We start from the raw sequence: 13,302 nt of genomic DNA, 5'->3' as shown, positions 1-13,302 counted from the left end.
TTTTGACTTGTCAGCATTCAATTTTTATTTCATGATAATTAGTAAGTTTGGTTTATTTATTTATTTATTTTATTTTTATTAATTTTTATTTTTAATTTTTTTCTTATTTAATAATTTTTACTTGGTGACTTTGATTTAAGATTTACCGTTTTAGTAATTTTTGTTGAAGGCCACAAATTAAGAATTTGAGTAAGCACTTAATGTTAGTTATTACTTATTTATTTATGGATTGTTTGATTGCTTTCTTACAAATTATTGATGTTCTTTTAATTTGTTTGGATTCTTGTGAACAATTAAATTTTTTATTCGAGATTGCTTCCTCATTAAATTGTTTAAAGATATTGTATTTAATTTTTGCAATTAATATTAACAAATTGCTTTCTCTTTAATTATTTATTGATAGCCTTTAATATTTTCTAATGGATTGTTTTCTATTAAGATTTTTGTTATTATATTTGTTAAGTTTTATTTGTTGTTAAGTTTATCTAGAAATTGAGATTATTATCATTATTAAAATATTTATGATTATACTAGTTAATCCTATAGATTATTAAGATTATTTTTTGAATGATTTTTAGAATTTATTTGTATAATTTTTATATGAATTTTTTCATCTAAGTTGCTTAATATTGTCATTGACTTTTTGCCTCCAAATATGAAATCCTCACTCTGCCACTAACTCTTTAAGAAGTAATCAAACTAAGCACAGCCTGCTGTACTCATCTTTCCAATTCTAGAAGCTTAACCTCCTACTTTCTAAAAACAACGTCCTTTTACTCTTATACCTAGTTCCCAATGCACTCCTGATTCTATAAGCTTATATTACTGTTATCTTAAAACGTTATTGTTACGACGTCCTTTGAAGATGCGTGACACATTTTTCTTTTTACTCTTTTTCTTTAGTCATGCATGTTTGGGTTCACGAAACTAAATAAAATAATTATTTTGTAAAAATAAAATAAAGAAAGAATTATTTAATTTGATTTATGGAATGAAATAAAGTAAAAATTGTTATTATAACTCGTTTTGATGTTTGATTGGTAAAACTAATTTTGGAATAATAAAGGAATAGAAGATAAAAAGATAAAATACCTTTTATTATAATATGAATTTGAATTTTTATTTTATTTTATTTTTTAAATATTAATAATTTATAATTAATTTAAAACATTAATAATTGATAATTTAAATATTAATATTTTATTCATTATTTAATTATTTAAATTTAGGGTATTAATATTTATTTATAATTTAAATTTATTATGATTAAAATATTAATAATTTTAAATAATTTCATTTTTGTAATATATAATCAAAATTTATTATTTTATTTTATTTTTAAATATTAATAATTTATGTTTAAATTAAAATATTAATAATTGATAATTAAAATGTTAATACTTTATTTATAATTTATATTAACATTTTAAAAAATTAATATTTTATTTATATTTAAATGTTATTATGATTAAAATATTACTAATTTTAATTAATTTTTAAATTTAAACTATTATTTTTTATAATATATAATTAAAATTTTATTTTATTTTATTTTTTAAATATTAATAATTGATAATTTATATATTAATATTAATTTGTAATTTAATCATTAATAATTTAAAATATTAATATTATATTTATAATTTAAATGATATTATAATTAAATATTAATAATTTTAATTATTTTTTAAATTTAAAATATGATTTTTACAATATACAATTAAAAATTAGAGAGAAAGGACAAGGGGAAAATGGGAGGAGAGAGAAAAAAAAAGAATGTTTTTATATAAGGCTGTAAATTTTTAAACTCGTAATGAGCGTTTTGATTTTGTATTATTTTTTAATATTATTCATCAATTATGGAATAGTTAATATCATAGGGAAATTGGCATTAATTATTTCTTGATTTTAGTTGATTTTGAGAAATAATTATTTTAGATGGATAGTTATTTTTTAGAACATTTGACAACCAAACAAAAAAACAAATATTCTTTTAAGAATAGAATCATTTTAGTTATTCTCTCAACCAAACATGGAGTTAGCTTCTCTCCTTGAAATCAAACCTCTCTTTTCTCCTTTACTACTGGCGACCGCCATGAAATCCCATTCCATGCCAATGTCTTCCTTTCCTTTCCAAGAATTATTTATGTTTTTTTTTTCTATTTTTTCCTTCAAAGTGGATAATGAGTCATAGCAGTGATTGACTATTGACTTTGTGGCGAGGAAGGGATAGAAAATATCAAAGCACCAGCCAAAACTTGGTTTCCTGTGTCCAAGCGGAGGTGGGGGAAATTTGACAGCCGAAAAAGAGTCCAGGACAAATTGATCCGTCAGAGCCCTCAACCACGTGGGCGACCAGAGATCTGGGCCACAGCGTTCCGTGCTATACGGCCGATCATTATTTTGCCTCGCGTTGGGAAAATAATGAAGCTATCCTTGTGCTGTTATTTTTCTTACTTAAGCACATTCATCAAGCCCCTATTTTAAAAATTAGTCTAGCGTTCTTTTTCTTAAAAATAAAAAAATAAAAAAAACACTCTACTGTTAAATATAGTATTCGTAGTCATAGGTAATTTGATGACTTTGTAATTTTAAAGTGTTAAAACTGATAACAATACTATGCATTCTTCATCTATATTTTCCTTTAGCTTGAATTTTAGATAACAATAATTGCAACAAATATGAAATATTTATTTTTTGCTGAAATAAATTTATAATTGAACAAATATTTAATTTGATTGTTATGCTTAACATATTGACACATGTACATGATGATCAAGTTTGTGGTTCATAATTATAATTTTAATTCAATTAATGTTTAATAATTATATTTTCATAAAAAAACTAAAATTTAATAAATTTTAGATGTATTTTTAGGGTAAAAAAATCAATAAATTACCTATTAAAATTTAATAGATAAATAATGAGATGCATAAATAACTTAGGGTTTGTTTGTTAACCGTAAAATAAGTTACTGAGGAAAAATTTTTTTTGTGTAAAATATTTTACAGGAAAATTTAATATTTTCTGCTATTTGGATAATCTCTTAAAAAATATTTTTTCTTGTTTGGATCATCTCTCTGAAAATATTTTTCTCGATCAATAAAATTATAAAATTATATAAATACCAATTCTCTAACATCTTTAGAAGTCTAAAAATATTAATATTCATTAATATAACATCTAAAATTTAATTTGAACATTCAAAAATATGCTATAATAATAAAATACTTAAAAATCTATGCATCAATCAAAATTAATAATCTTAGATAATAAAAACATTCTACATTAACAATAAAACATATCATTAATCATCCTACAAATTCATATTGGATATATAATTAAAAACATCCGAAAAATATGCAACAAACATCTTTCAAATATTATCCAAAATAATAAAACCTACTAATAATATAATTAATCATTCTACATAAACTTACTAGTAATATGATTAATCATCCTTCATAAAACCTACTAGGAATATAGTTAATGATCCTACATTATGGTTCCTACATATATAATTAAACATCCTATAAATATCTAACATACATCCTACAAATCATAAAATCTAAGCATTAGCCTCATGAAACATGAAATTGTCTAGCTTAGCTCCTTTTAGATTGTCGCTTCTAACCATGAATGCCTTTGCTTGCTTCTCATGCTCCATTAAGTAATCAAATGCAGAGATAAGAAATTGCTCATCATATCCATCCATGCTCATCACTTGAGCATAAAGAAGACTATCATCAATTTTATCTTCAATTAGCCTTTTGATAATAGATGCAATCTCTTCCAAATTTTCTAACATGAATAATATGCTGTCATCTTCGAAAGAATGTTTGCACGATCTTTTGCATCCAGATTGTGGTAGTGAAGTTTCTATTAATGAAGATGATTGCCTTCCTCGCACCTCTTTATCAACATCCTTGTCCAAGTCTACAAGCATTGCATTAGTTTCAGTATTAGTTTAAAAATCTATATTAGTAAATGATTTGGTGAAGCTCCCTGTTGCCATATCTTTTCCAATGTCTAATGCGATTTCATTAAACATGTCAATCTTCTTCTTGATGAAAAGCTCACGCTTAGGATGCGCCTGGAATTATATATAAAAAAATTAACTTTTTAATATACAATATGAAAAGTGTATAATAAAATTTAAATAACAAAGAATTAAGAAAAATATATACAAACCGTGACTTCATCATTATACACATGTCTGCCAGCAGTGATCATCTTGAGGTTGTCATCCTATCCAATTCCAGTCTTGGCTAAAATTTTTTGGATAGTATTTTATTTATTTTTCACTATCCTAAGATGATTCTCCACATGGTTTTGTCTCACATTGAACATTAAAATTTTCATTTAAAGCTTACACTACTTGAGTGTATGAGAAGGCATTAAAGACATTGGAAGGTTTATTTCCTTTCTAAGCCTCATCAACAAGGATCTCAAGTAACATATGCTCAATAGGTTTTGTTCAACGAAATTGCTTTGGCTTTACCATCTCTATCATAATGATTTATATTAAAAACAAATAAGTCACAAAAAAATATAATAAATAATCATACATAAGCATATATAGTAAACCGATAATAAGGAAAAAAGTACATAAAATGTTATAACAACTTAAATGTTCAATGCAACAATTTCAAACAAGTAAAAACATACATAATATAAAACTTTAGCAACATATCAATGTTCAAAACATAAAATAAAAAACAAAAAACAAAATAAAAATTACATTCTCTTAGCCCCATAATCAATCCACATAGCATGTGCAATTTCATCTCATTTGGTCATCCACACTCTAGTTGCTTCTCTTTCTTCATGACCTATAGGAACAATTCTTATCCTTTTAGACTTTATGCCATCTAATGATAATTAATTAAGTAAGGCACTAGGATCAACTCTTGTTATATGGTTATGTAGGATACAACAACATAAAATGATATCTACTTGTGTGTCATAATTCCAAAATGGTTTGGAATCTAACACACTAAAACATTTCTTCAAAATCCCAAATCCTCATTCAACAGTTGCTCATAATGATGAATGGCAAAGATTAAAAAGTTCCTTCTCATTTTAAGGACAAACATTACTAAACTCTTTTAAATGATATTGAACACCTTTATTTAGACTTATAATTCCATTTCGAATGCCATATCCAGCATTAGCAAGATAATATTTGCCTACAAGTTTACAAATATTATATTATTGCTAAATAAATTAGTTATCAAATGAATGACAATTCTTAAATTTTTAAAGTTCATTCTCTAACTTTCTGGAATTTTAAATCCTCCTAGCCTTAAACGTGCATCACTCAAAATACAACAATCATGTGCATTGCTTTCCCAACTAGCAAGCACAAAGGTAAATTTCAAGTCAAAACTAATTGTAGTTAATACATTTTGTGTGGTTCCCCTTTTTCAACCATGAAATCTTCCTTGAATCTCAAGTGGCACAATGCACAAACGTAAGTGCCATTTAATGCTCCCACACAATCCTATTATTATTGTACAATTTAATTATAGATCGTTTTTGTAAAAAAAAAAAGAACTAACACATACTAATTCATACCTTACAGTATGGATAAAATCTGTGATTATTCCTTATCTCAAGTGGAGTGGAATCATTGGGTAGCCTAGTCATATCCTTATGTAATTTCAATATGGCTTTTAAGACAATTCTAAAGTATCGATGAACCATCTCAATTGATCTAAAATATCTCGATCCAATCACTCACAACCTTACATTATCACCAATTACATGTAAAAATATAATCATTTATTCTCTTACAGACACATATCTACTTGATTGTAACAAATTGTTCTTACTAAAAATGTCACACAACTTAAAAAATGCTAGTGGTCTCATCCTAATTTGGTTTACAAAATGGAGATCACTTTTACTTAAAATACTATTAATGTATGGCTTTCTCTTGATCTTGATTGATACTAGGCTTACTAGGTATATGGTTTCTAGATTTATATCTTTCAATAAAAATAACTCCGAAAGCTAATAACGATGCAGCTACACCCATAACTATTTCGTGCAAAGATTTTTTATCCGTCTACAAGACATAAATATAATATCTCTCTCTCTCAGACACACATATATAAAATAAAATCACCAAATAGAGCTGTTGAAAATTACACCACAAAACAAGCAAAAAAAAGGAATAACAACCCAACAAAGACAAACCAAATTAGGATCTACAAAGCCTTGAACTCATGTTGGTCATTGGTACTTAATTTTCCTCTTTAAATCAATGCTTTTTGATGCATAAATTGAAAACACTAGGATGAAGTAGCTCTATAGGCTATTTATCTCCATGAATATAGAATAAACTCATAGTGACATGAGAATGAAAGTGGTTCAAGAATCTAGACAAAATCAAAAGACAGAGAGAGTGATCATACAACCGTTCAATCTCTAATATTAATCAAAACCAACATGCACTACCAGTATATAGATCACTCAACATTCACTCACAGCATAGACTTAAGTTACATACTATTTCAACCATTTCAAACATACTGACTAGATTTAACAGTTAATAGGCCAAAATACCTTTTGAATGCATATTGAGTTTTGTTAAATACAAATGTAAAACAAAAACGAAAACAAAACAATACAAAAGAGAAAAACACAATGTGGAAGGGTGTAACAGAATGCAAAGCCAAATAAGATGATAAGAAAATTCTAAGGAAAATATGGATGTTTAAAAACTTACTTATCTTTCTCTAAAGTGGATATATTTATGATATTGCATCATGGTGCAAAATAAAAGATAAGGATTCTCATATCAAAATTACCAAATGCAGCTAAAACTTAGGGTGGAGGGGGGAACTACTTGATAAACATTGAAAAAATCACAACTTCGTAACAAATATTGAAAGAATATGGGAAAGGGAGGGAGATAGAAAACGAGTACTACTTTCTTAAACAATTGCCTTCAAGTATTGCTAATGCCAACATGACACCAACTAGCATGCATAAATGATACCAAAAAAAGATTGTAACTGACTTGCTAATTGTAACTGAAAAAAAAAAGACTCAAAGCCTTAGATTCCTCTTTGCTCCTGACTTTCAAATTTAGTTAAACTCAGAATAAAGTTGTAACTTTAAATAGAATATCAACATTCAACTAGAAAAGATTTTGGGTTAATTGTTGAAACTACAAAGTTGTTGACTTTCAAACATCTAAGTGTCTTATGAAAAATTATTTCAATTCCAAAACTCCAACAACCACATTAGTTTGTTAATAGTCTAATCCTATCATCACATCACCAAAATTCCCAAATACAAGCAAAAACATATGCAATTACAATCACCTCAAATGAAATTTGAGCTTGACTTCAAATGAAAGATTATGTAACCTAAGCCAAAAATCATCACCAACAACAAGTAGATTTAAAGAATATGAAAGATACCCAAATACCTAGCAACTAGTCCTCGTATAACTTGCAACTAGATAAAGTACAAACACTTCAAAAATCACAGATCCCCAATATTTTTCACTCAATCATACATAATCCAAGGAAATTTCACATTTGAGAGGGAAGAAGGAGGGCAAAGCATACCTGGTATAAAGAAGAGAGATTTGTCGTTAAAGGAAGCCTTACCATTGTCAATGGAGGAACCCAAGGAGGAAAGATGGATGGTGAACAAGGGATGACAAAGCTAAGGACTCAAGCTTTAGGGCAAGAATTTTTTATTAACAATAGTTTTTTTTTTTAGCTTTAACGAAATTGTCTTACAACCTTCAAAGTTGTAAGACAATTTTGGGAGTCAATGGTTCTTTTACCCATTGACTTGTAAAAAATTTTCTTTGGAATTTCATTTTTAGTCTTTTAAACACTTATATGTCTAGAAAATGTTTTCTAAAAAAACTTTTACATCAAAACAAAGACACCCTTAGCGCCAACTGAAACTAAACATAACTAAACAAAACTAAGGGGAACAAAAACAAGAATTGTTATGTATGTTCAACTAACATAAACTACTTGCAAAAATTTCATTGGCATTGTCCATGTCCTACCACATGTTATTATATTTATTGACAAAATTTGGCATGTTTAATTATCCACAAGATACTTAAGTTTTTTTATTCTTATTTTTTTTTCTTGGCCTTGTGCTAGGTCGATGACATAAGTAGGCCAGTTTTGCCCCTCTCATTGGAGCAATAGGAGCTAAATTTCGCCACTGGCTAATAGCCACGAAAAAAGGAAAGGACTATTTAGAAGGGAAGAAAAAAGGAAACATTTGTTCACGTCAACAATGACACATGGTAAAAATTTTCCACGTGGCATTTGTTAGTCTCATTTACGATAAACTAGAGTATACTTGTGTCTCACGAATTATTCCCTTTTCGTTGAAGTACACGATAGTCCATGCAACGCTCAGGAGGATGCTTCATTAAGCCAGCCAATTGCTTGATTATATTTGAAAAATATGAAGAATAGCCACAAGTTAAGTCATGGATAGCAACATTAATATCAAAGGGCATACTGAACACTCTATATGCAACCATCGGTGTTATATAAAAGAAAATATTTTATTAATATTACAAATAAGTACAAAGAGACAAAGAGAAGGATCGTGCCATCATCGAGCTATAGGGGTAACCTTAAATGGTTAGCCACAGACTCATTTAAACCATTGCGACAACCTAACAACCCATTGACTGTTTACCCTTTATAAAGAGTTTAAAAGATTTTACAAGTATTTCACCAATAACCATTACAATGCTTGAGATGACATTTTTTTTAAAAGAGTTTTTTCCCCTAAAGACTTAACAACTATTTCTAGAGATGCTACCAAGAGCCATTACAATATTTGAAAGGGGGACATCTCCCTTAGAGGTACAAAAGACTTAATCTTCTAAGGAATTTTACCTTGTCATAGCTTTATATAAGGTTGGCTCATGACATCATCCCTCACTCAATCTATTGATGTCCTCATTAACTGGTTGGCTTGGAATTCTTCAATCTTCTACTTGAAGGCGTGAAGATAGACTTTCTTCTCCTAGGTGATTTCATTTGACCACAAACCTTCCCATTTCACCAAATACTCCTATGTTGGTTGTTGGTTGATTATCGTCATCCTCCTTGCCACTATCTCGTCTACTATGTGTTGTGATGGTGGTTCTTGTGGCTTAACGCATGCTTGCATTTACTAAATCTGCATGGAATGGCTTCAGGTTATTGACGTGAAACACTGGGTGTACCTTCATCCACTTAGATGGATTAAGCTTGTAGGAAGTTTTCCCTACCTTGGCCATAATTGGTACTGAGCCTTTATACTTTTGTACTATTCTTCGATCTCTCTTCCTTAATAATCGAAGTTGTTCGGGTACCAATTTCACTAGGACCAAGTCTCCTACCTTTAAGTGTTGCTCCCTTTAATCTGTACATACCCATTTCTTTATGTAGTTGGAGGCTTTCTTTAAATTGGCTCTTACGATTTTAGTGTTTTGTCTACACTATTTAGCAAAGTTGAATGCTTGAGGACTTTTACCACTACATGATTCTACTAAGGTATGGGGATGTTTAGGTTGCTGTTCAATGATAACTTCGAAAGGGGTTTTATTAGTGGTTGAGCATTTTTCAGAATTGAAACATAGTTAGGCCACATCTAACAGGTTGGGCTAATTCTTTTGGTTTGCTTGTACAGAGTGTCGTAAATATTCCTCTAGTAACCTGTTGAAGCATTTTGTCTGGCCATCTATTTACGGATGATAACTGAGAGAGATGATGAATTCTGACCCCAATAGCTTGAAAAGCTTTTTTTTGAAAAAAAACTTGTAAATCTTAGATTCCTATCTCTAATACTACTCTTAGGAACACCCTAGTATTTTACCATGTTTAAAATCGTATGAGCTATTTCTTCTGCTGAATTAAACTTCTGCACTAGGATGATCATCACGTAGTAGGAGAAATGGTCCACTACTACCAAAATCATTGTCATATCTCCCACTTTAGAAAGTCTTACTATGAAGTCCAGAGAAATGCTTTCCCATGATTTGGTTGGCACTGGTAAAGGCTCGGGCATTCTCGTTAGTTTTGTTTGTCTATTTTGTCTTATTGACAAATGAGGCATGGCTTGGTATAATCCATCATATCTTACTACATATAAGGCCAATAGTAACCATGTTTCAATAGTACAATGGTTTGCTACCAACCTAGGTGTCTTGCCCAAGGAGTGTTGTGACATTTCTGCGTTAACTTTTGTCTCAGCTCTCTCGTTCTTGGAACAAATATGTGTGATCCTTTTGATAACAGGAGTCCATTTTTCATCCAAAAGTATTTTAACTTTCCACTTTCTGTAAACTTCATAATGGCTATTACTTGGGGAATTTGTTGCATGTTTTCTTCAATAAGAATATGGATATTTGTGGTCACTTTGCTGGCTATCATTAGCAAGATCACCCTAAGAGCTACGAACTTGATCTTTCTGCTTAGGGAATCTGTTACATTATTGGTCCTTTTAGCTTTATACTTAAAGGAGAAATCAAACTCAATTAGGAGTTCCTACCATTTTGCTTTTGTAAGTTTTGGTTGAGTGAGAAAATGGCTTACAGCCATGTTGTCAATCTTAACCATGAATTGAGATCCTAACAAGTAGTGTCGCCATGCCCGTAGACAATGAATCATTAGTAGTAGTTCTTTCTCCTATGTCGTGTTTTTTTTCAAATGTAATTGGGTGTCCTTGTAACAATACTCTACCAAGAGTAAAGTTTGACATGTCTATCTGTACTTCAAAAGCTTTTCAATGTTTGGGAGGGCTAAAACAAGGTCTGTCATCATTATCTTTTTCAAGCCTTTGAAAGCGACTTGGAATTGTAGCGTCTAACTCCACTTTTTCCCTTTCTTGACTAATTCCACGAGTACCATCGTCTTTTTTAAAAAGCCTTCTACAAATCTTCGATAATTATTAGCTAGCTCTAAGAATGAGTAAAGCTCGATCGTATTCTTATGGGTCACCCATTCCTTAATGGCCTTCATCTTCTACATATCCATTCGAATGTGACCCTATTCAATGATATGACCTAGAAACTAAATTCGAATTTACACAAAAGCTCACTTCTTCTTTTTCACATATAATTGATTTTCTCAAAGCCTTTGAAACACCTTTCACAAATGTTTTGATACTTATTTAGTTTTTAGTGGTATGCCACGATGTTGTCCAAGTAAATTATTAGAAACTTGTCCAAGTAGTCATTAAAGACCTAATTGATCAATGTACAAAATGTGGAAAAAGCATTGGTTAGTCCAAAAAGCATAAGAAGAAATTCAAATGCTTCATACCGTGTGACATAAATAGTTTTTAATTCATCCCCATTGGCAATTCTAACATTATAATAGCTAAACCTAAGATCTAATTTGGAAAAATACTTTGCACAACTCAATTGGTCAAATAGATATGTTACTAGAGGAATAGGATATTTGTTTCGTATTCTGAACTTGTTTAAAGCTTGGTAGTCCATGCACAATCATAAATTTTCATCTTGTTTCTTCTGAAATAATATCAATGCCTCAAAAGGTACTTTTGAAGGTCCAATAAATATTGCTTGTATCAACTCATCATGTTGCTTCCTTAGCTATGCTAGCTTTAGAGGAGCCATCCTATACGACTTTTTGCTAGCGGCTTAACTCTTGGAAGTAGTTTTATCCCATGATCAATTTTTTGTCGAGGTGGTAGTGTTTTAGGTAATTGCTCTGGTATCATATCCTTGAATTCTTCCAAAACTAACTATACTCTTACAGGTACTAGATCATGGCTTTTTCCACCTTTGTAAATCAGCACCACCACGTAGGATGGTTTTTTTCTTTTAATTCCCTTCTTGAACTGAATGGCTAATATAACCTTCTTCCCACTCTTAAGTAGAATTATAGCTAGCACCACACATGGTTGTCCTCCAAAAAACATCAAGCAACTAGTCATAAGAAGTGAAGTGATCTGTGCCTTTGTCATGAAATTTAATTTAAAGACAAAGTCAAAATATCTATTGTAGCTACACTACAATTTACACTTTTTCCCCAAGAACCGAACTTGATATTCACATTTTTTGAATTCCCCACAATAGCAAAGGATGGTGAGTTAACTGGTTTTATCTTTCCAAAGTTTTTCTCAACCTTAAGATTGTACCTCTTTGCCTTTTTTAGGGTGATGAAGGTGTTTGAGGCCCCCGTGTTGAGCATGGCTTCGATTCTCTTTTCATTCAACAATACCTCTATATACATTAGACCTCGTTAGGAGTCTTTCTCCATTTTTTCTAGTTGCGCTTGTAAAGTGCTGAGGAAACGAATGGAACCCATTCATGACTTTTCCTTTGTTTTTTCGACTATGATGTGGGGTGGTGGTGTCTCAACATTGGCAATGCATATCACACTAAGAGTTGCTCAATAAAGGCAATCAACTATTTGATGTGGTTCTTTGCAAATAAAACAAGATATTAGAGGTCATGGCTTGAAGTTCCATGACTTGTTTGTTCTTGGTTGGGGTAAGTCTTTAACAAGTTGTCTCTTGTTACCTCCCTCACTCGAAGGTGTATTAACTCTTGAAAATTTTAACCTATTGTTTGAGCTAGAGTTACTGGTCCTAGATAAAGGGTCTTTCTTTTTGTTAAAGTTTTCATTATAATTAGTAAGGCACTTGGTAGTTGCCATTATTGAAGTCATATCCTGTACCTTTTGTTGCTATAACTCCATACTTAGCCATGGTTTCAAACCCTCGAAGAAATATAATAGTCTATCCTTTTCAGTCATATCCCTAATATCTAGCATTAGAGTAGAGAAATTCCTCACAAACTCTTGCACTGATCCCATTTATGACAACTCCCGTAGCTTTTAACGTGCCATATACTCAACATTCTTAGGCAAAAATTGGTTCTTCAGTTCTTGCCTGAGGTCTGTTCAAGTGTTGATACAACACTCACCATAAATGAATATGGAATGCCACTATAACTTCACGTTCCTAGTAAGATATATTGAAGCCATCGCCAGTTTGCTCTCCTCAAACTCTATGCGCACAACTCAAAAATATTGACTAATATCAAAGAGGAAGTTCTCCAACTCTTTAGCATCCTTCATATTGCTTGGGCTTTGGCACTTTGGCACTTTACCTTGATCTCTTGAGTTTGTACTGATATTACTTGCAGCAATAACCAAAAGATTTACATAAGCTTTCAATTTCTCAATCTCACCTTGGGGAGTGGTCAACATATCCCTAGCCTCATCATTAAGGGTATTAATCACCTTAGACAATTCTCGCTAGACTATCTCAATTTCATTTATTTGC

At 30.3% G+C, this 13,302-nt stretch overlaps 1 pseudogene; it reads right to left on the bottom strand.

Moving 5' to 3' along the window:
• Positions 1 to 4,881: 4,881 nt before the first annotated feature.
• On the bottom strand, positions 4,882 to 5,649 carry LOC149527790 (uncharacterized; annotated as a pseudogene).
• Positions 5,650 to 13,302: the final 7,653 nt, after the last annotated feature.

Source organism: Theobroma umbraticum, unplaced genomic scaffold, assembly GCF_002168275.2.
Source record: "Theobroma umbraticum cultivar Fairchild unplaced genomic scaffold, ASM216827v3 scaffold_30.0, whole genome shotgun sequence".
NCBI classification, from domain to species: domain Eukaryota; kingdom Viridiplantae; phylum Streptophyta; class Magnoliopsida; order Malvales; family Malvaceae; genus Theobroma; species Theobroma umbraticum.
This window is presented reverse-complemented; position numbering and strand designations above follow the sequence as displayed.